The sequence below is a fragment of the Cherax quadricarinatus genome, chromosome 16, assembly GCF_038502225.1.
Source record: "Cherax quadricarinatus isolate ZL_2023a chromosome 16, ASM3850222v1, whole genome shotgun sequence".
NCBI lineage: Eukaryota > Metazoa > Arthropoda > Malacostraca > Decapoda > Parastacidae > Cherax > Cherax quadricarinatus.
The window spans coordinates 9,505,561-9,525,951 of NC_091307.1; the positions used below are offsets into that span (position 1 = coordinate 9,505,561).

The window sequence follows — 20,391 nt, forward strand, 5'->3', positions numbered from 1 at the left end:
TGGTCACTACAACACCGGTGTCCAGCCCAGCACACCGTGGTCACTACAACACCGGTGTCCAGCCCAGCACACCATGGTCACTACAACACCGGTGTCCAGCCCAGCACACCGTGGTCACTACAACACCGGTGTCCAGCCCAGCACACCGTGGTCACTACAACACCGGTGTCCAGCCCAGCACACCGTGGTCACTACAACACCGGTGTCCAGCCCAGCACACCGTGATCACAACACCGGTCTCCAGCCCAACCCAGCGCACCGTGGTCACTACAACACCGGTATCAAGCCCAGCACACCGCGGTCACTACAACACCGGTGTCCAGTCCAGCACACCGCGGTCACTACAACACCGGTGTCCAGCCCAGCACACCGTGGTCACTACAACACCGGTGTCCAGCCCAGCACACCGTGGTCACTACAACACCGGTGTCCAGCCCAGCACACCGTGGTCACTACAACACCGGTGTCCAGCCCAGCACACCGTGGTCACTACAACACCGGTGTCCAGCCCAGCACACCGTGGTCACTACAACACCGGTGTCCAGCCCAGCACACCGTGGTCACTACAACACCGGTGTCCAGCCCAGCACACCGTGGTCACTACAACACCGGTGTCCAGCCCAGCACACCGTGGTCACTACAACACCGGTGTCCAGCCCAGCACACCGTGGTCACTGCAACACCGGTGTCCAGCCCAGCACACCGTGGTCACTACAACACCGGTGTCCAGTCCAGCACACCGTGGTCACTACAACACCGGTGTCCAGCCCTGCACACCGTGATCACTACAACACCGGTGTCCAGCCCAGCCCACCGTGGTCACTACAACACCGGTGTCCAGCCCAGCACACCGTGGTCACTACAACACCGGTGTCCAGTCCAGCACACCGTGGTCACTACAACACCGGTGTCCAGCCCAGCACACCGTGGTCACTACAACACCGGTGTCCAGTCCAGCACACCGTGGTCACTACAACACCGGTGTCCAGCCCAGCACACCGTGGTCACTACAATGCTGAATCACCAACGCCACCAAAACATTCTCACCGACTACACTACGTCGTCTGAAGTGCCACTGAGACAGCTCTCTAATATCTCAAAATAGGACAATAGCTCTTAGCCTGTAAATAAACTGAGGTAGGATAACAGCTGTTAGACTGTAAATGAATTGAGGTAGGATGATATTTCTTAGCCTGTAAATAAACTGAAGTAGGGTAACAGCACCTAACAAGCACATTTAACGGTGTAAAATATTCTGGGTGAACGGAAACGACTTATAAAATTTCCTGAGCAGTGTCTTGTGTTGTTGGAAGACTTCAGGAAATTTGAAGCCGATCCAGTGAGTCATTCTCCGGTTACGCCGGGGACTCCAACGATTCCAAGTTTTATTACTATTTCATAACATGAACACATTTACCTATGTGCAAGATGTACCAGTCATTAAATACCGAAGCCGTTGAGAAGAGGGGAACTGAAAAGTCAAGTAATTTGCCGGGAATAAAGTTACGAAGATTCGTCAAATCTACAGATTTGAATTTCACTTCTCACCGTCGTCGATTTGTTCCACTTTTTTTTTTTCAAGGTTTCAGAAGTTGTTCCAGCCATTCCAGGATGCTGGGAATGTGTTCAATAACTCTTGTTCACAGGCTACGTGAGCATGCTAACTGTTCCAAGAATTTGATCCTCGCTACCTAACGAGTGTTGAAAATTTGCGGCCTACTAGATGAGGCGTTCTCGATTTATGAGGGAAAATGGAAAATCTGAGGAAAAAGAAAGAATCAGGCAACCTCATAGTGGATGCCTAATAATTTCAACCCCGTCCACTGCCATCAGCAACCACAATTATTGTTAATTATAGTAATTCCCATGCATTCATTAACTATACATGGTTTGAAAGTAATTAATAGCCAATATATTAGCCGAACACGTGTATGATGAACCTTGCCTGTGATTTACCTGAGACCGGTTCCCAGAGTTGCAACCTTGGTGGTAGCGGCGGGCACTTTCCCTCCTGAATCCTGAATTAATGATCCATCTACACTATTAGTAACCCAAGTGTGCTCCTTAACCCACCTGCACTCCTAAACACACGCGCACTCCTTAGTAAACCACGTGCACTCCTTAGTAATCCACGTGCGCTTTAAATAACCCAGGTGCACTTCTAAATAATCCACGCGCACTCCTTAATAACCCAGGTACGCTCCTTAACCCACGTGAGCTCCTAAATAGCCCACTTGCACTCCTTAATAACCTATGTATATTTAGTGGCAATCGTAAACTCACAAGCACTGGTTATCAGTACATTCAGGGATTGGTATGAACCCTATCGTGAGGATCATCTAGCGCTGCACGGCACACCTGACACTGCTGCACGGCACAACTGACACTGCTGCACGGCACAAGTGGCACAGATGGTAGGGGGGACTATAATTATGAAGGAAGGTCTTATCCCATAGGGAGAGAGGCCATAGAGCGCCTGGGGATTTCAAATGGGGGGCAATCGCGTTCGATCAGAGGAAGCCGAAGGGAGTAGCTCCAATGTCTCCGATCAAGAGCCATTCACAGGGACGAAGGCACCCCTCCCCCTCGGTGAAGGGTAAGAAATGAGAGTGTGATGCTGTATTAAAGGTGGAAGTTTAAGCATGTCGAGGTGTTGAAGATGTCACGCAGAGGTAAAGGTGATATACTCTGATAAGCCAGGAAATCAGCCAGTTAGAACATGTCAGGAGAATCAGCAGTTATCAGAAATACGACAGGAGAATCATCAAGTATCAGAAATACGATAGAAGAATCAGCAGGGTATCAGAAATATGATAGGAGAATCAAAAAATATAAAAAATACAACAGGAGAATCAGAAAATATCAGTGATACGACGAGAACACAGAAGTTTTCAAGAAGAAACTGAACTTTCTACATGCACCAAATGCCAAATCAACCAACCTATTGTAAGGCTGTCGTCGTGCAGGCGGCTAGCCTGGTCATTCACAAGCTACAAGGGCGTAAGAACCTTGTAAACCAGTCACAAGTATGGAAAAATAAACAAATGCAGTATAATGCGATCCTTTATCGCTTACGTTTCGTGGGAGAAACGTAGTCAATAAAGGATCGCATTATACTGCATTTGTGTCTACTCTTCCATCGTGTCGGTATTTTATACCATTTATCTGCAGTCACTGATATACTGGAATGTTCGAGCAATCCTGGACGAGTAGCGCCCGGTTGCTTGGTTGGTTAATGAGGTTTAAATTATTATTATTATAATAAAAAAGAAAATGAGGTTTAAAGCCTATTAATACACGAGGGGTCAATAAAGCTGCATGTCACGTACACGTTTATCACTAATCACGACTATTTTAGTTCCAAATATAGGCGTATTGGTATTAAAGTAATCTGAGATATATATATGCCCTCCAAGTGTACATGCTCTGTTGCTCTCAGTGCACAAAACATCACATGCTCTGTTGCTCTCAGTGCACAAACATCAGGAGAGCTCTACGTCAAAATATTTACAAAGGTGCCTCAACAGGTGTTACAACTAACAAAGTAATGACTTACTATGTGTGCACGTAGAGCAAGAAGGGCGTAGTTTCACTGTCCTCCGTGGTGTTGACTTGCTTGAGCAGTCTCCTTCAAGGAGCTACTCTCACATGCTAACTACCTTGACCAGTGCCACGTATACACAACACACACTCTGTCACCTGTGTGTGTGGGCACGCGCGCTCGCTCGCTGAGAATCACCTTCTCTAAAGTAATACCTTGATGAGTGCCTCGTGTACACACCACACACTCCTTGTGACTCGTGCGTGCTGAGAGTCACCTTTTCTATAGTAATATAAGTCACAACTTCAAGCTTTTTCCGATCTCGATCTCTATATACAAGCATATGATTATGCTTTTCCTTACAGTTAATTAACGTGAAACGTATTATCCTGTTTTGTTTCGTATGCTGACTTTGCTAACACTTTTATCTGTTCATATTAAGAGCCATCAAGTGCACTTGTAACACCAGAGAGCATAATATTTCACAGTACACTCAAACACAAATATATGAATGCCAGTATGGTATAATGCACCACAAAAATCACCAGACTATTAAGACACTAAGTGGTCACATTTGACCAATAATGAAGTGTCTCGCCTGACAGAGCAAACACGTGTAGTAGCACTCTAGCTTATCTCTCAATACACTTCACTACACTGAGCCACTGCTGAAGAAGTACCTGAGGCGGCAAGAAACCCAGCAGTGTAGCAGCACTCCAGGATGTTTCTCACAACACTAAACGACACCCCGAGATGAGCGCGCGCCCTTCAGAGAGGCGCCGGAGGGGAGTCGGTGAACACACTAGAAACGTTGTTTAGACGAAGGCACTGCTGAGGATCCTCGCGTTACACAGTCACGTCTCGTGTTACGCTTGTTCAGCTGCTGGCCTCCTCGTCGTCGCCTCCTGCTGCTGCCTGCTACTTCCTGGTCCACCAGCACCCTTCAGGACGCTGATTAAGTGACTCAGACAACACGTCCTGCGATAGAATAAAAGACAAATTACTATGCCGAAAGAGGACAACGACAAAAAAGTTATGAGGATACCTGCAAGGTGCAGCCATATATCTTAATCCCAAACTCACACCTTGCGTCACATCAAGGTATATATATATATATATATATATATATATATATATATATATATATATATATATGCCGAATAGGTGAACCCGAGACTGTTCAACTGCCTCCCAGCACACATAAGGGGGATTACCAACAGACCCCTGGCAGTCTTCAAGCTGGCACTGGACAAGCACCTAAAGTCAGTTCCGGATCAGCCGGGCTGTGGCTCGTATATATCAGGCTCTGGTGACGAATAGGTGAACCTTGCGATTTTTGCTTAAATAGCAACGCTCTTCTTGCCGAATAGGGCAAGCGAAAATTTTTGTATGTAATAATTTCGCAAAAATCATTCTGACCCTAACATACTTACATAAAATATATTAAGTTGGATTAGGCTAAATTAAATTGAGCTTGTTATAATAAGGTTAGGTAAGTTTCCTAAGGTTCTTTTGGAACAAAATTATTAATTTTTACATTAATATAAATGAAAAAAATCTTTAAATGTATAAGAGAAATTTTTTAAAAAGGGCTTAATTTTAAACGAGTTCTTGCTGACCAATTTTACCTATTCGGCACGACATATATATATATATATATATATATATATATATATATATATATATATATATATATATATATATATATATATATATATATATAATGTACACTAAGAGTTTCCTCTAAGTCCTATGTAAGTGATTAAAGTATTTTTGAGGTCATTTTACATGGCTGAAGAAGTCATGTTACATGACTGAAGTTGAAATGCTTCCATCCCCCAAGTACTCTAGCTACTGCAGCTTACACTGCTTCCATCCTTCAAGTACTCTAGCTACTGCAGCTTACACTGTTTCCATCATTCAAGTATACTCTAGCTACTGCAGCTTACACTGCTTCCATCCTCCAAGTACTCTAGCTACTGCAGCTTACACTGCTTCCATCCTTCAAGTACTCTAGCTACTGCAGCTTACACTGTTTCCATCATTCAAGTATACTCTAGCTACTGCAGCTTACACTGCTTCCATCCTCCAAGTACTCTAGCTACTGCAGCTTACACTGCTTCCATCCTTCAAGTACTCTAGCTACTGCAGCTTACACTGTTTCCGTGTGTCGGCTGTTCTTTTCTGTTCATAATTTTTCATCAAGGTCAAGGGATCTCAATCAAGAATTTAGACTTTAATCTCCTTTACAATTTAACGGTTGGTTGACGTGCGCCGCGACTCATTAGTGCCCAGGCTAGTCCAGTTGCCGCTTATTACAACCCAGGTACTAAAAGGCCTGTTATCCTGGGTGTAAAGGGAGCAAAATTAACACAGCAGAAAAACTTTGAATTATATTATCCTTCACCAAGTATAAACAGAAGTATGTACACTATATACACTATGTACAGCAATAGCTATTAGTGCACGCAACGGTAACCAAGGCAAAACAGCAGCCAAGAGAGAGCAGACCACCGTGCTTCAACCAGCTGTAGAATGAAAATGACAAAGGTGCAAAGGTGAGTGGTAACCACGTCCTTTCACAATTGCCAGACCCACATGTGATTGGCTGAACATACTCATTGCATGTAACACCAAATTTGATTCTCTTGACAAGAGGGCGCCATTTTTCCCACCCACTATCCTGATGTCCTCTGGAATTCACACGTCCATGAATTTTAACCAGGGCACTGCGACCAAAGGCTGAGAAGCTACCTTGAGGTAAACCATGTACGCCTGTATTCCAAAGTGGAGTGATGCCTATCTGCCACAGTGGAGTAATGCTTTCCTTTCTTATTCAGTACTAAACTGGTACGAGCCTGCATCCAGGTCTTTTCTTGCTCTATCCAAGTAAAACACCTGACCCCTATTATTATTATTATTATTATTATTATTATTATTATTATTATAGTTTGTAACGGTGCTAAACTCGCATGAGTCATTCAACGTTGACGTATATTCTACGAGGAAAATGTGAGGTGACGCAGTTGTTAGTCATATGATGACTATTCCAGTGACTACAGTAACAACGCGCACACCGGACACCGTCACCCGTGACAGGTGAAGGCAGGTGCCACCACATGTGAACCGCGTAACCCTGCCTATTACACACCTGGAGAGCAGAGCAACGACCTTCAACACTATATAACTGAATGTCCAGTTTTCAGCAACTTCAGCCTCAATGAAAAAGTTTCAGGACCTGTGCGTGTACCTCGACTCCCTCAGAGCTGCTACGGCCCCTTTAGTTTAATAATTTTATTTAGGTACAATTACATACATTTCAGACGATCACAGTTGTCTTTCACAACAACGTGTGTGCAAATTACCCAGGAAAAGCTCAAAATAAATCAGTGACTAATTTCCACATCTGTCTTTATACTGGCCACTCATGGCCCACCTGGCCTCCTGTGCTATACTAGAGTGACGTTCATATATACTTTTAAAAACGTTCATGTATACTTTTAAAAACGTTCATGTATACTTTTAAAAACGTTCATGTATACTTTTAAAAACGTTCATGTACACTTTTAAACACAATAAGCTAGTCCTTCAGCAGATAACTTCGACACAGACACTTATAAGATCTCTCTCTCTCTCTCTCTCTCTCTCTCTTTTTTTTTTTTTTTTTTACACAGGGTTTGACAAGGTTAAGGATCCCTAGCTTTATTGACAGCTATATTACAGGTTAAGGATTCCTAACTTTATTGGCAAGCTAAGAGCTGTTACCTACATCAGCTCATTTGAAAGCATTTTTATTGTTATGAGACATACAAGTACGGGACAGGATGAAGTTGGAGCCATCTGTGGGCCAGCATTTTCATTTGATCAACTGACTTTATCTCGTTGATATCATTATGCTGTACGAATGTGTTCCATACTCGAGTCATCCTGGGTATGTATGATCTCAGATGGAGTGATGTTCTGGAGAAGGGTACAGCCAGAGTGAAGTTGCTGCTTTCTGCCAGTCTTGTGGCATAAAAGCTTGTTTCACGCTGTCCTCGAAGTGGATCCAAGTGTGGTATTTTGACAATATTGGCCTTGTACATAACAGTAAGGCCACCCACATCCCTCCTATGTTGAAGGCTCTGCTGAAATGACAGATCTATCCAGGATGGGTCCAGGCGAGAGATGAGACGTCTTGCTCTGTTCTCTACTCTGTCAAGCAGTCGCAGATGAGAGGGGGGGCAGGCAAACCAAGAAAGTGGAGCATACTCAAGGTGTGAGCGTACTTGTGCCTCGTACAGGATCTTGCAACCCCTACTGTCAAGCAGATGCGAGATACGGCGAAGTGCTGTGAGCTTCCTGGCTGCCTTGTTTGCAAGATTTACAACATGGTTCTTCATGGTTCTTCCTGTGTACTTCCACTCCATTTCCATTTTCCTCCCTACCCTCCTTCCCCCTCTCTCTTTCTCTCTCAATCACTGACTCTCACGCACGCACACTCACAATCACTTGCATACACACACAAAGATCTACGAGTGAACATCACACCTAACATACAACAGGGTGTGCACACTTTGCTTATCTGCAGCAAATGTGAGGGTGGTAATCTCAGAACTGTCTTCATAATGGGTTTGTTTGGTAGGTGCTGTAAGCGGGTGGTTAATGATAAACTTCTTCGGAGGCTTCTTCGTTTATTCTTAAGTAGTGGTGGGTACACAGGCTTGTGTTGTGCCCATGGCCCGGGCAGGGCCATCCCACGAGAGAGAGCTGGGAGAACTTGTGTGTTCCTGCTAGGCCGCTGTGTGAGTGAGGGAGAGGCATGGGCCGGCAGGCTGGCGTGCCTACCTAGAGGCCTGGCTACAGAGGGCAGCACCTGAGTGGCGCGAAAATGAACTAAGCTGGCAGACAGCATGGGCTGTCTGTGCAGACAGTACAGGCTGTCTACATCTTCAGCGACCTTAACCGAATCTTTTAGAGCTTCTAAGAAAACGTTTCAGGACTAGCGTAAAGTATGTAGAGTACGTAGAACTGAGTCCAGAGGTTTGCAACAAGACTAGTCGACAGCTGATGGCATTGAGATATAAGGAGAGACTTTAAGAACTAAACTTGATCTTAGAACAGAGAAAGAAGAATGAGGACATGACTGAGACGTACAAGATACCCAAGAGGATTTGTCAGGGCGGATAGGAACAGTGTGTTTGAAATGCGAGGCACAGGGGGGAGGGGGCACAGATGGAAGCTAATGCACAGGGATCTTCGGAAATACTTTTTCAGAGGAATGAGCTAAATGAGGCAGTAGTGGAGGCAAACATATTACACAATTTCAAGAATATGTACGATATGATCCGAAGCCTAGGAATCAATAATACCGGCGAATACAGTTCTAAAATACAGGGCCAGAACCTGAGACTCGATCCCTCCAAACACAACTAGGTACCTAAAGGATGTTTTTTTTTTTTTTTTTTTATTCGCCGGTACTCTCCCGGCCCGGGTCTTTTCCAAGTAGTGGTGAAAGGATGTGTCCGGGGTTGAAAGCGGTGGGGGGGGGGATTATGACCCCTGACACTCGTCAGGTGTATGGACAGGGGTGACCCTTGACACCGTCTTCAGGTGAGGCGGGGGGGTGATGACCCCTGACACTGTCTTGAGGTGAGGCAGGGAGGGTGATGACCCCCTGACACTGTTTAGAGGTGAGGCGGGGGGGGGGGGGTGATGACCACTGACACTATCTTCAGGTGAGGCAGGGGGGGGTGATGACCCCTGACACTATCTTCAAGTGAGGCAGGGGGGTGACCCCTGGCACTATCTTCAGGTGAGGCAGGGCGGGTGACCCCTGACACTGTCTTCAGGTGAAGCAGGGGGGGATGACCCCTGACACTATCTTCAGGTGAGGCAGGGGGGGTGATGACCCCTGACACTATCTTCAGGTGAGGCAGGGGCGGTGACCCCTGACACTATCTTCAGGTGAGGCAGGGGGGTGACCCCTGGCACTATCTTCAGGTGAGGCAGGGTGGGTGACCCCTGACACTGTCTTCAGGTGAGACAGGGGGGTGATGACCCCTGACACTATCTTCAGGTGAGGCAGGGGGGGTGATGACCCCTGACACTATCTTCAGGCGAGGCAGGGGCGGTGACCCCTGACACTATCTTCAGGTGAGGCAGGGGGGTGACCCCTGACACTATCTTCAGGTGAGGCAGGGGGGGGTGATAACCCCTGACACTATCGTCAGGTGAGGCAGGGGGGTGACCCCCGACACTGTCTTCAGGTGAGGCAGGGGGTGATGACCCCTGACGCTATCTTCAGGTGAGGCAGTGGGGGGTGACCCCCTGACACTGTCTTCAGGTCAACTTCAACGTATTAAATAACGCTAATTATGGTAGGTAAGACACATAGGCAACAGTTAGGCAACTTTATTCCGAAACGTTTCACCTACACAGTAGGCTTCTTAAGTCGAATACAGAAAGTAGGCAGGAACAGCAGAGATGTGAAGACGATGTAATCAGTCCATCACCCTCGAAGTCGTAGAATTTGAGGTTGTCAGTCCCTCAGCCCGTCGGTATTGTATACCATTTTGATATTCAAAGCTAATTATATTCCCTTATTGTCGTATTTTCCTTCATAATAAACAAAATTATCAGTCACTTCTTCTAGTGAGTAATTGATTTTTTAATTAAATAATAACTTTGCCCTGATAATGTATTAGTAATTTCGGTCCAGTTCTATATTTAATTTATTTTGAAATATTGTTATTAGTGATGAAGGTTGTGTCAGTGGTGATGAAGTTTGTGTCAGTGGTGATGAAGTTTGTGTCAGTGGTGATGAAGTTTGTGTCAGTGGTGATGACGAAGTTTGTGTCAGTGGTGATGACGAAGTTTGTGTAAGTGGTGGTGAAGTTTGTGTCAGTGGTGATGACGAAGTTTGTGTCAGTGGTGGTGATGAAGTTTGTGTCAGTGGTGGTGATGAAGTTTGTGTCAGTGGTGGTGATGAAGTTTGTGTCAGTGGTGGTGACGAAGTTTGTGTCAGTGGTGGTGATGAAGTTTGTGTCAGTGGTGGTGATGAAGTTTGTGTCAGTGGTGGTGATGAAGTTTGTGTCAGTGGTGGTGATGAAGTTTGTGTCAGTGGTGGTGACGAAGTTTGTGTCAGTGGTGGTGATGAAGTTTGTGTCAGTGGTGGTGACGAAGTTTGTGTCAGTGGTGATGAAGTTTGTGTCAGTGGTGGTGACGAAGTTTGTGTCAGTGGTGGTGAAGTTTGTGTCAGTGGTGGTGATGAAGTTTGTGTAAGTGGTGATGAAGTTTGTGTCAGTGGTGGTGATGAAGTTTGTGTAAGTGGTGATGAAGTTTGTGTCAGTGGTGGTGACGAAGTTTGTGTCAGTGGTGGTGATGAAGTTTGTGTCAGTGGTGGTGATGAAGTTTGTGTCAGTGGTGGTGAAGTTTGTGTCAGTGGTGATGAAGGTTGTGTCAGTGGTGATGAAGGTTGTGTCATTGGTGATGAAGTTTGTGTCAGTGGTGATGAAGTTTGTGTCAGTGGTGATGAAGTTTGTGTCAGTGGTGATGAACGTTGTCAGTGGTGATGAAGTTTGTGTCAGTGGTGACGAAGTTTGTGTCAGTGGTGATGAAGTTTGTGTCAGTGGTGATGAACGTTGTCAGTGGTGATGAAGTTTGTGTCAGTGGTGATGAAGTTTGTGTCAGTGGTGATGAACGTTGTGTCAGTGGTGATGAACGTTGTGTCAGTGGTGATGAAGTTTGTGTCAGTGGTGACGAAGTTTGTGTCAGTGGTGATGAAGTTTGTGTCAGTGGTGATGAACGTTGTCAGTGGTGATGAAGTTTGTGTCAGTGGTGACGAAGTTTGTGTCAGTGGTGATGAAGTTTGTGTCAGTGGTGATGAAGTTTGTGTCAGTGGTGATGAAGGTTGTGTCAGTGGTGACGAAGTTTGTGTCAGTGGTGATGAAGTTTGTGTCAGTGGTGATGAAGTTTGTGTCAGTGGTGATGAAGTTTGTGTCAGTGGTGATGAAGTTTGTGTCAGTGGTGATGAAGGTTGTGTCAGTGGTGACGAAGTTTGTGTCAGTGGTGATGAAGTTTGTGTCAGTGGTGATGAAGGTTGTGTCAGTGGTGATGAAGTTTGTGTCAGTGGTGATGAAGTTTGTGTCAGTGGTGATGAAGTTTGTGTCAGTGGTGATGAAGGTTGTGTCAGTGGTGATGAAGTTTGTGTCAGTGGTGATGAAGTTTGTGTCAGTGGTGATGAAGTTTGTGTCAGTGGTGATGAAGTTTGTGTCAGTGGTGGTGAAGTTTGTCAGTGATGATGAAGTTTGTGTCAGTGGTGATGAAGTTTGTGTCAGTGGTGATGAAGTTTGTGTCAGTGGTGATGAACGTTGTCAGTGTTGATGAAGTTTGTGTCAGTGGTGATGAAGTTTGTGTCAGTGGTGATGAAGTTTGTGTCAGTGGTGATGAAGTTTGTGTCAGTGGTGATGAAGTTTGTGTCAGTGGTGATGAAGGTTGTGTCAGTGGTGATGAAGGTTGTGTCAGTGGTGATGAAGGTTGTGTCAGTGGTGATGAAGGTTGTGTCAGTGGTGATGAAGGTTGTGTCAGTGGTGATGAAGGTTGTGTCAGTGGTGACGAAGTTTGTGTCAGTGGTGATGAAGTTTGTGTCAGTGGTGATGAAGGTTGTGTCAGTGGTGATGAACGTTGTGTCAGTGGTGATAAAGGTTGTATCAGTGGTGATGAAGTTTGTCAATGGTGATGAAGTTTGTGTCAGTGGTGATGAGAAAGTTGATGATGCGAGTGTTATGTTGTGGTCGAGGAGAGGAGAGGAGGGAGGAGAGGAGAGGAGGGAGGAGAGAAGAGGGAGGAGAGAAGAGGAAGGAGAGAGAGGAGAGGAAGGAGAGGAGAGAAAGAAGGAGAGGAGAGAAAGGAGGAGATGAGAGAAAGGAGGAGAGGAGAGAAAGGAGGAGAGGAGGGAGGGATGAAAAGAATAGAGGAGAAAAGAGAAAGGTAGAAGAGGAGAGGAAGGAGGAAAGAAGAGAGGAGAGAAGGAGGGGAGAAGTGAGGAGAAAGCAAGGGGGAGAGAAAAAATGAGAGAGGAAAAACAGAGAAAACAAGGGGGAGAAAAAAAATAAAAAAAAGAGGGAAAAAAAAGAGAAAAAATTAAATAACGAGAAAAAAAAAGAAGTAGAAAAACAGAAGAGAGGAGAATGAGAGAGAAGATGACTATATAGAAGGGAAGATTCTTCAAGTAGAAGACAAGAGTAGACTTGTAGGTTACGTCACTCTCATGGTGTGTAACATCACTGTTTCCCCTTGTTACCCCTCTCTTGCTCTTATCTCTCCCCTTCCTCACTCTCTCTAACCTAACACCCACCCACTTTCCCCCCCAACCTCTCTCTGTATAACCTGGCTGTCTTCAAAAGGGAGCTGGACAGATACCTAAGTCAGTGCTAGATCAACCGGGCTGTGGTTCGTAAGTTGGATTGCGTGCGGCCAGCAGTAACAGCTTCGTTGACCAGGCCCTGATCCACCAGGCGGCCTGGTCATGGACCGGGTCGCGGGGGCGTTGATCCCCGGAATGTCCTCCAGGTAAACCTAACGCCCACCCATTCCCTTCCCTGTCTCTCGCACCATAATTTTAAGTCTCACTGTATAACTATCATACATAACAGGACAGCAGCACGCTGCTGCTATACCCATTTTTTCCAAATTAAAAAATAAAGATAAGGAAACACATAAAAGAACGCTTTTGTATGTCCCTGCTCACCTAGCAGTAGATAGGTACCTGATGTGGGTTTCATCCTGGGGATAAAATTAACCGAAGTTGCCCGAAATACTCTGCATAACCAGAGGCTTTCTATGTCACTGATGTCAGCTAGGACTGCAGAAGTTGTACTATGTACTTGTAGAAATTTATAATAATAATAATAATAATAATAATAATAATAATAATAATAATAATAATATTAATATATTATTATTATTATTATTATTATTATTATTATTATTATATTCTGTCTTCAAAAATTGAAGTTAACAGATTCAACACTGATTTTTCAGTTTGCCCGGGCTTTACCTGCGAGCGATTACGAGGTTCTTCTACCCGCAGCCCTACCTGAGGCCAAGCCTTCCCTCTTGACTGCCTGCTCCACCAAGCTGTCAGTGCTGGCGAGCGGCTCACCCACACACTCACCACCGCACCCTTCATCCAGCAGTTGTAATAGGAAGGTATCCATCATCTTGAACTCTTATTTTCGTTCCTGCAGCGTTTGTTATATCGGCTGGAAATAAGATGAACAGTCTTGGCCCACACATGTTTATGCTATTATTATTATTATTATTATTATTATTATTATTATTATTATTATTACTACAATTTTAGTGACTAGTGTAGATCATTCAGCACAAGGAATGCTCTTTGGTGGATGCATTGAATGTGTTTCCTTACACTTGTTGTCTCCGTTTACCTAGCAAGTAATTAGGTACCCTGGTGTTAGCCGACTGGTGTGGGTGGCATCCTGGAGACAAGATTTGAAGGACCCCAATGGAAATAAGACAGTCCTCGATGAAGCACTTACTTTTTTTAATTTTCCTGGGTGGCTAACCCTCGGGTTGAAAATCCTAACAAGGCTTCTATTTTCTGTGGCAGTTAACACTGGTAACCCCAGCAGTGTGCTGCTAGCAGTAAGTCCATCATAGTGTACAGGTGTGGGAATTACACAACAATGGTTTACACTAGTCTCCCTGACGCTTAATATGTTGGGACAAGAGAAAATGGAAGCAATGTAGGGATAAATTGTTGGTTGATGTAATGGTGGTGGTGATGGTGGTTTTAGTGGTGGTGGTGGTTATAATGGTGGTTATAGTAGTGGTGGTTTTAGTGGTGGAAGTGGTGGTGGTTTTAGTGGTGGTAGTGGTGGTGGTTTTAGTGGTGGTAGTGGTGGTGGTTTTAGTGGTGGTAGTGGTGGTGGTTTTAGTGGTGGTAGTGGTGGTGGTTTTAGTGGTGGTAGTGGTGGTGGTTTTAGTGGTGGTGGTTTTAGTAGTGGTGGTTTTAGTGGTGGTAGTTTACCTGGAGTTTACCTGGAGAGAGTTCCGGGGGTCAACGCCCCCGCGGCCCGGTCTGTGACCAGGCCTCCTGGTGGATCAGAGCCTGATCAACCAGGCTGTTGCTGCTGGCTGCACGCAAACCAACGTACGAGCCACAGTCCGGCTGATCAGGAACTGACTTTAGGTGCTTGTCCAGTGCCAGCTTGAAGACTGCCAGGGGTCTGTTGGTAATCCTCCTTATGTGTGCTGGGAGGCAGTTGAACAGTCTCGGGCCCCTGACACTTATTGTATGGTCTCTTAACGTGCTAGTGACACCCCTGCTTTTCATTGGGGATGGTGCATCGTCTGCCAAGTCTTTGGTGGTAGTGGTGGTGGTTTTAGTGGTGGTAGTGGTGGTGGTTTTAGTGGTAGTGGTGGTAACACTGGACTAGGAGCAGCCAAGTAACAGTAGCAGTAAAGGTGAAATAAATGTAGTGTTGGTGGCAGATAACTTGGCTCTACATTACAAGGTCCTCTTCAGTGTTTCCTATACTTTAACTCTCTCCCTCTCTCCTCCCTTCTACTTGCCTCTCTCCCTCCTCAATTCCTCTTCTCTTCCTTCTCCCTCTCCTCCCATCTATTTACCCTTATTCACCCATTCTCTGTCTCTCTTCCCTTCTCCCTCTATCCTCTCTTTACCCTGTCGCCCTTTCCCCAGCCTACCCTTGGTGCCAAGGGGGTTGTTACCTCTGCCCCTGGTACTTCCGGGCCTCTATATCACCACTAGTTGATGTAAGACCTTAATACCACCATCCCTAACTCTCCCTCCCTTCTCTCCATCCCGGTCAGTCCCTTTCCATCCATCCCGGTCAGTCCCGCTCCCTCCATCCAAGTCCCCTACCTTCATCTCGGTCAACCCCCTCCCTCTCTCTATCAAAGCCCCTTCCCCACCTCCATTTTATCTTCCTCTTTCCAGCTCTCTCTTCCCCTCCACCTCAGTCCCTCCTCCCACTAACACAACCCCCATCCTCCTCCTTACTCCTTGTACCGCTCTAAAAATTCTATTTTTTTTCGCTATTAGCTGCAATAAAATTTCCATAGTACGTATTGAACGTTAGTAGTAAAGTCACGCAGTATTGAACGTTAGTAGTTACGCAGTACTGAACGTTAGTAGTCACACAGTACTGAACGTTAGTAGTCACACAGTACTGAACGTTAGTAGTCACACAGTACTGAACGTTAGTAGTTACACAGTACTGAACGTTAGTAGTCACACAGTACTGAACGTTAGTAGTTACACAGTACTGAACGTCAGTAGTCACACAGTACTGAACGTTAGTAGTCACACAGTACTGAACGTTAGTAGTCACACAGTACTGAACGTTAGTCACACAGTACTGAACGTTAGTAGTTACGCAGTACTGAACGTTAGTAGTCACACAGTACTGAACGTTAGTAGTCACACAGTACTGAACGTTAGTAGTTACGCAGTACTGAACGTTAGTAGTCACACAGTACTGAACGTTAGTAGTCACACAGTACTGAGCGTTAGTAGTCACACAGTACTGAACGTTAGTAGTCACACAGTACTGAACGTTAGTCACACAGTACTGAACGTTAGTAGTCACACAGTACTGAACGTTAGTAGTCACACAGTACTGAACGTTAGTAGTCACACAGTACTGAACGTTAGTAGTCACACAGTACTGAACGTTAGTAGTCACACAGTACTGAACGTTAGTAGTCACACAGTACTGAACGTTAGTAGTCACACAGTACTGAACGTTAGTCACACAGTACTGAACGTTAGTAGTTACGCAGTACTGAACGTTAGTAGTCACACAGTACTGAACGTTAGTAGTCACACAGTACTGAACGTTAGTAGTCACACAGTACTGAACGTTAGTAGTCACACAGTACTGAACGTCAGTAGTTACACAGTACTGAACGTTAGTCACACAGTACTGAACGTTAGTAGTCACACAGTACTGAACGTTAGTAGTCACACAGTACTGAACGTTAGTAGTCACACAGTACTGAACGTTAGTAGTTACGCAGTACTGAACGTTAGTAGTCACACAGTACTGAACGTTAGTAGTCACACAGTACTGAACGTTAGTAGTTACGCAGTACTGAACGTTAGTAGTCACACAGTACTGAACGTTAGTAGTCACACAGTACTGAGCGTTAGTAGTCACACAGTACTGAACGTTAGTCACACGTTAGTAGTCAGTACTGAACGTTAGTAGTCACACAGTACTGAACGTTAGTAGTCACACAGTACTGAACGTTAGTAGTCACACAGTACTGAACGTTAGTAGTCACACAGTACTGAACGTTAGTCACACAGTACTGAACGTTAGTAGTCACACAGTACTGAACGTTAGTAGTCACACAGTACTGAACGTTAGTAGTCACACAGTACTGAACGTTAGTAGTCACACAGTACTGAACGTTAGTAGTCACACAGTACTGAACGTTAGTAGTCACACAGTACTGAACGTTAGTAGTCACACAGTACTGAACGTTAGTAGTCACACAGTACTGAACGTTAGTAGTCACACAGTACTGAACGTTAGTAGTCACACAGTACTGAACGTTAGTAGTCACACAGTACTGAACGTTAGTAGTCACACAGTACTGAACGTTAGTAGTCACACAGTACTGAACGTTAGTAGTCACACAGTACTGAACGTTAGTAGTCACACAGTACTGAACGTTAGTAGTCACACAGTACTGAACGTTAGTAGTCACACAGTACTGAACGTTAGTAGTCACACAGTACTGAACGTTAGTAGTCACACAGTACTGAACGTTAGTAGTCACACAGTACTGAACGTTAGTAGTCACACAGTACTGAACGTTAGTAGTTACGCAGTACTGAACGTTAGTAGTCACACAGTACTGAACGTTAGTAGTCACACAGTACTGAACGTTAGTAGTCACACAGTACTGAACGTTAGTAGTCACACAGTACTGAACGTTAGTAGTCACACAGTACTGAACGTTAGTAGTCACACAGTACTGAACGTTAGTAGTCACACAGTACTGAACGTTAGTAGTCACACAGTACTGAACGTTAGTAGTCACACAGTACTGAACGTTAGTAGTTACGCAGTACTGAACGTTAGTAGTCACACAGTACTGAACGTTAGTAGTCACACAGTACTGAACGTTAGTAGTTACGCAGTACTGAACGTTAGTAGTCACACAGTACTGAACGTTAGTAGTCACACAGTACTGAACGTTAGTAGTCACACAGTACTGAACGTTAGTAGTCACACAGTACTGAACGTTAGTAGTCACACAGTACTGAACGTTAGTAGTCACACAGTACTGAACGTCAGTAGTTACACAGTACTGAACGTTAGTAGTCACACAGTACTGAACGTTAGTAGTCACACAGTACTGAACGTTAGTAGTCACACAGTACTGAACGTTAGTAGTCACACAGTACTGAACGTTAGTAGTCACACAGTACTGAACGTTAGTAGTCACACAGTACTGAACGTTAGTAGTCACACAGTACTGAACGTTAGTAGTCACACAGTACTGAACGTTAGTAGTCACACAGTACTGAACGTTAGTAGTCACACAGTACTGAACGTTAGTAGTCACACAGTACTGAACGTTAGTAATAAAGTTACAAAGTACTAAAGGTTTTTATTTATCATTATTTCCACTACTATATTAGTATTTATAATAACGTCAATATTATTGAAAAAACAATAAAGCTGATTTAATAAATCTGTCATGAGTGAGTTGTGGAGTGGAAGCTAAATATATCTTGTGTTTATAAAGCAAACACGTACGTACGTGTGTGTGTGTGTGTGTGTGTGTGTGTGTGTGTGTGTGTGTGTGTGTGTGTGTGTGTGTGTGTGTGTGTGTGTGTGTGTGTGTGTGTGTGTGTGTACTCACCTAGTTGTACTCACCTAGTTGAGGTTGCAGGGGTCGAGTCCAAGCTCCTGGCCCCGCCTCTTCACTGGTCGCTACTAGGTCACTCTCCCTGAATCATGAGCTTTATCGTACCTCTGCTTAAAGCTATGTATGGATCCTGACTCCACTACATCGCTTCCCAAATTATTCCACTTCCTGACTACTCTGTGGCTGAAGAAATACTTCCTAACATCCCTTTGATTCATCTGTGTCTTCAACTTCCAACTGTATCCCCTTGTTACTGTGTCCAGTCTCTGGAACATCCTGTCTTTGTCCACCTTGTCAATTCCTCTCAGTATTTTGTAAGTCGTTATCATGTCCCCCCTATCTCTCCTGTCCTCCAGTGTCGTCAGGTTGATTTCCCTTAACCTCTCCTCATAGGACATACCTCTTAGCTCTGGGACTAGTCTTGTTGCAAACCTTTGCACTTTCTCTAGTTTCTTTACATGCTTGGCTAGGTGTGGGTTCCAAACTGGTGCCGCATACTCCAATATGGGCCTAACGTACACGGTGTACAGGGTCCTGAACGATTCCTTATTAAGATGTCGGAATGCTGTTCTGAGGTTTGCCAGGCGCCCATATGCTGCAGCAGTTATTTGGTTGATGTGCGCTTCAGGAGATGTGCCTGGTGTTATACTCACCCCAAGATCTTTTTCCTTGAGTGATGTTTGTAGTCTCTGACCCCCTAGACTGTACTCCATCTGCGGTCTTCTTTGCCCTTCCCCAATCCTCATGACTTTGCACTTGGTGGGATTGAACTCCAGGAGCCAGTTGCTGGACCAGGTCTGCAGCCTGTCCAGATCCCTTTGTATTTCTGCCTGGTCTTCGATCGAATGAACTCTTCTCATCAACTTCACGTCATCTGCAAACAGTGACACCTCAGAGTTTATTCCTTCCGTCATGTCGTTCACAAATACCAGAAACAGCACTGGTCCTAGGACTGACCCCTGTGGGACCCCGCTGGTCACAGGTGCCCACTCTGACACCTCGCCTCGTACCATTACTCGCTGCTGTCTTCCTGACAAGTATTCCCTGATCCATTGCAGTGCCTTCCCTGTTATTCCTGCTTGGTCCTCCAGTTTTTGCACTAATCTCTTGTGTGGTACTGTGTCAAACGCCTTCTTGCAGTCTAAGAAAATGCAATCCACCCACCCCTCTCTCTCTTGTCTTACTGCTGTCACCATGTCATAGAACTCCAGTAGGTTTGCGACACAGGATTTCCCGTCTCTGAAACCATGTTGTCTGCTGGTGATGAGATCATTCCTTTCTAGATGTTCCACCATTCTTCTCCTGACAATCTTTTCCATGATTTTGCATGCTATACATGTCAGTGACACTGGTCTGTAGTTTAGTGCTTCATGTCTGTCTCCTTTTTTAAAGATTGGTACCACATTTGCTGTCTTCCATGCCTCAGGCAATCTCCCTGTTTTGATAGATGTATTGAATATTGTTGTTAGGGGTACACATAGCGCCTCTGCTCCCTCTCTCAGGACCCATGGAGAGATGTTATCTGGCCCCATTGCCTTTGAGGTATCTAGCTCACTCAGAAGCCTCTTCACTTCTTCCTCGGTTGTGTGTACTGTGTCCAGCACATGGTGGTGTACCCCACCTCTCCGTCTTTCTGGAGCCCCTTCTGTCTCCTCTGTGAACACTTCTTTGAATCTCTTGTTGAGTTCCTCACATACTTCACTGTCATTTCTTGTTGTCTCTCCTCCTTCCTTCCTTAGCCTGATTACCTGGTCCTTGACGGTTGTTTTCTTCCTGATGTGGCTGTATAACAGCTTCGGGTCAGATTTGGCTTTTGCTGCTATGTCGTTTTCATATTGACGTTGGGCCTCCCTTCTTATCTGTGCATATTCGTTTCTGGCTCTACGACTGCTCTCCTTATTCTCCTGGGTCCTTTGCCTTCTATATTTCTTCCATTC

General features: G+C 45.1%; 1 protein-coding gene across 7 annotated transcripts in view; it reads right to left on the minus strand.

The window, feature by feature from the left end:
• Nucleotides 1-20,391, minus strand: part of LOC128688855 (ras-like GTP-binding protein RhoL) — a 221,196-nt gene that overhangs the window by 86,010 nt on the left and 114,795 nt on the right. For 5 of the 7 annotated variants that reach the window (XM_070085394.1, XM_070085388.1, XM_070085391.1 and 2 more), the window contains one exon: nucleotides 3,557-4,519. The exons of 1 other annotated variant lie outside the window; for it this stretch is intronic. The gene's annotated coding sequence lies outside the window, so the exon portion shown is untranslated. Of the gene's footprint in view, nucleotides 1-3,556; nucleotides 4,520-5,697; nucleotides 5,849-20,391 lie in introns of those variants that run through there. One more of the 7 variants, XM_070085393.1, reaches the window with a different exon arrangement.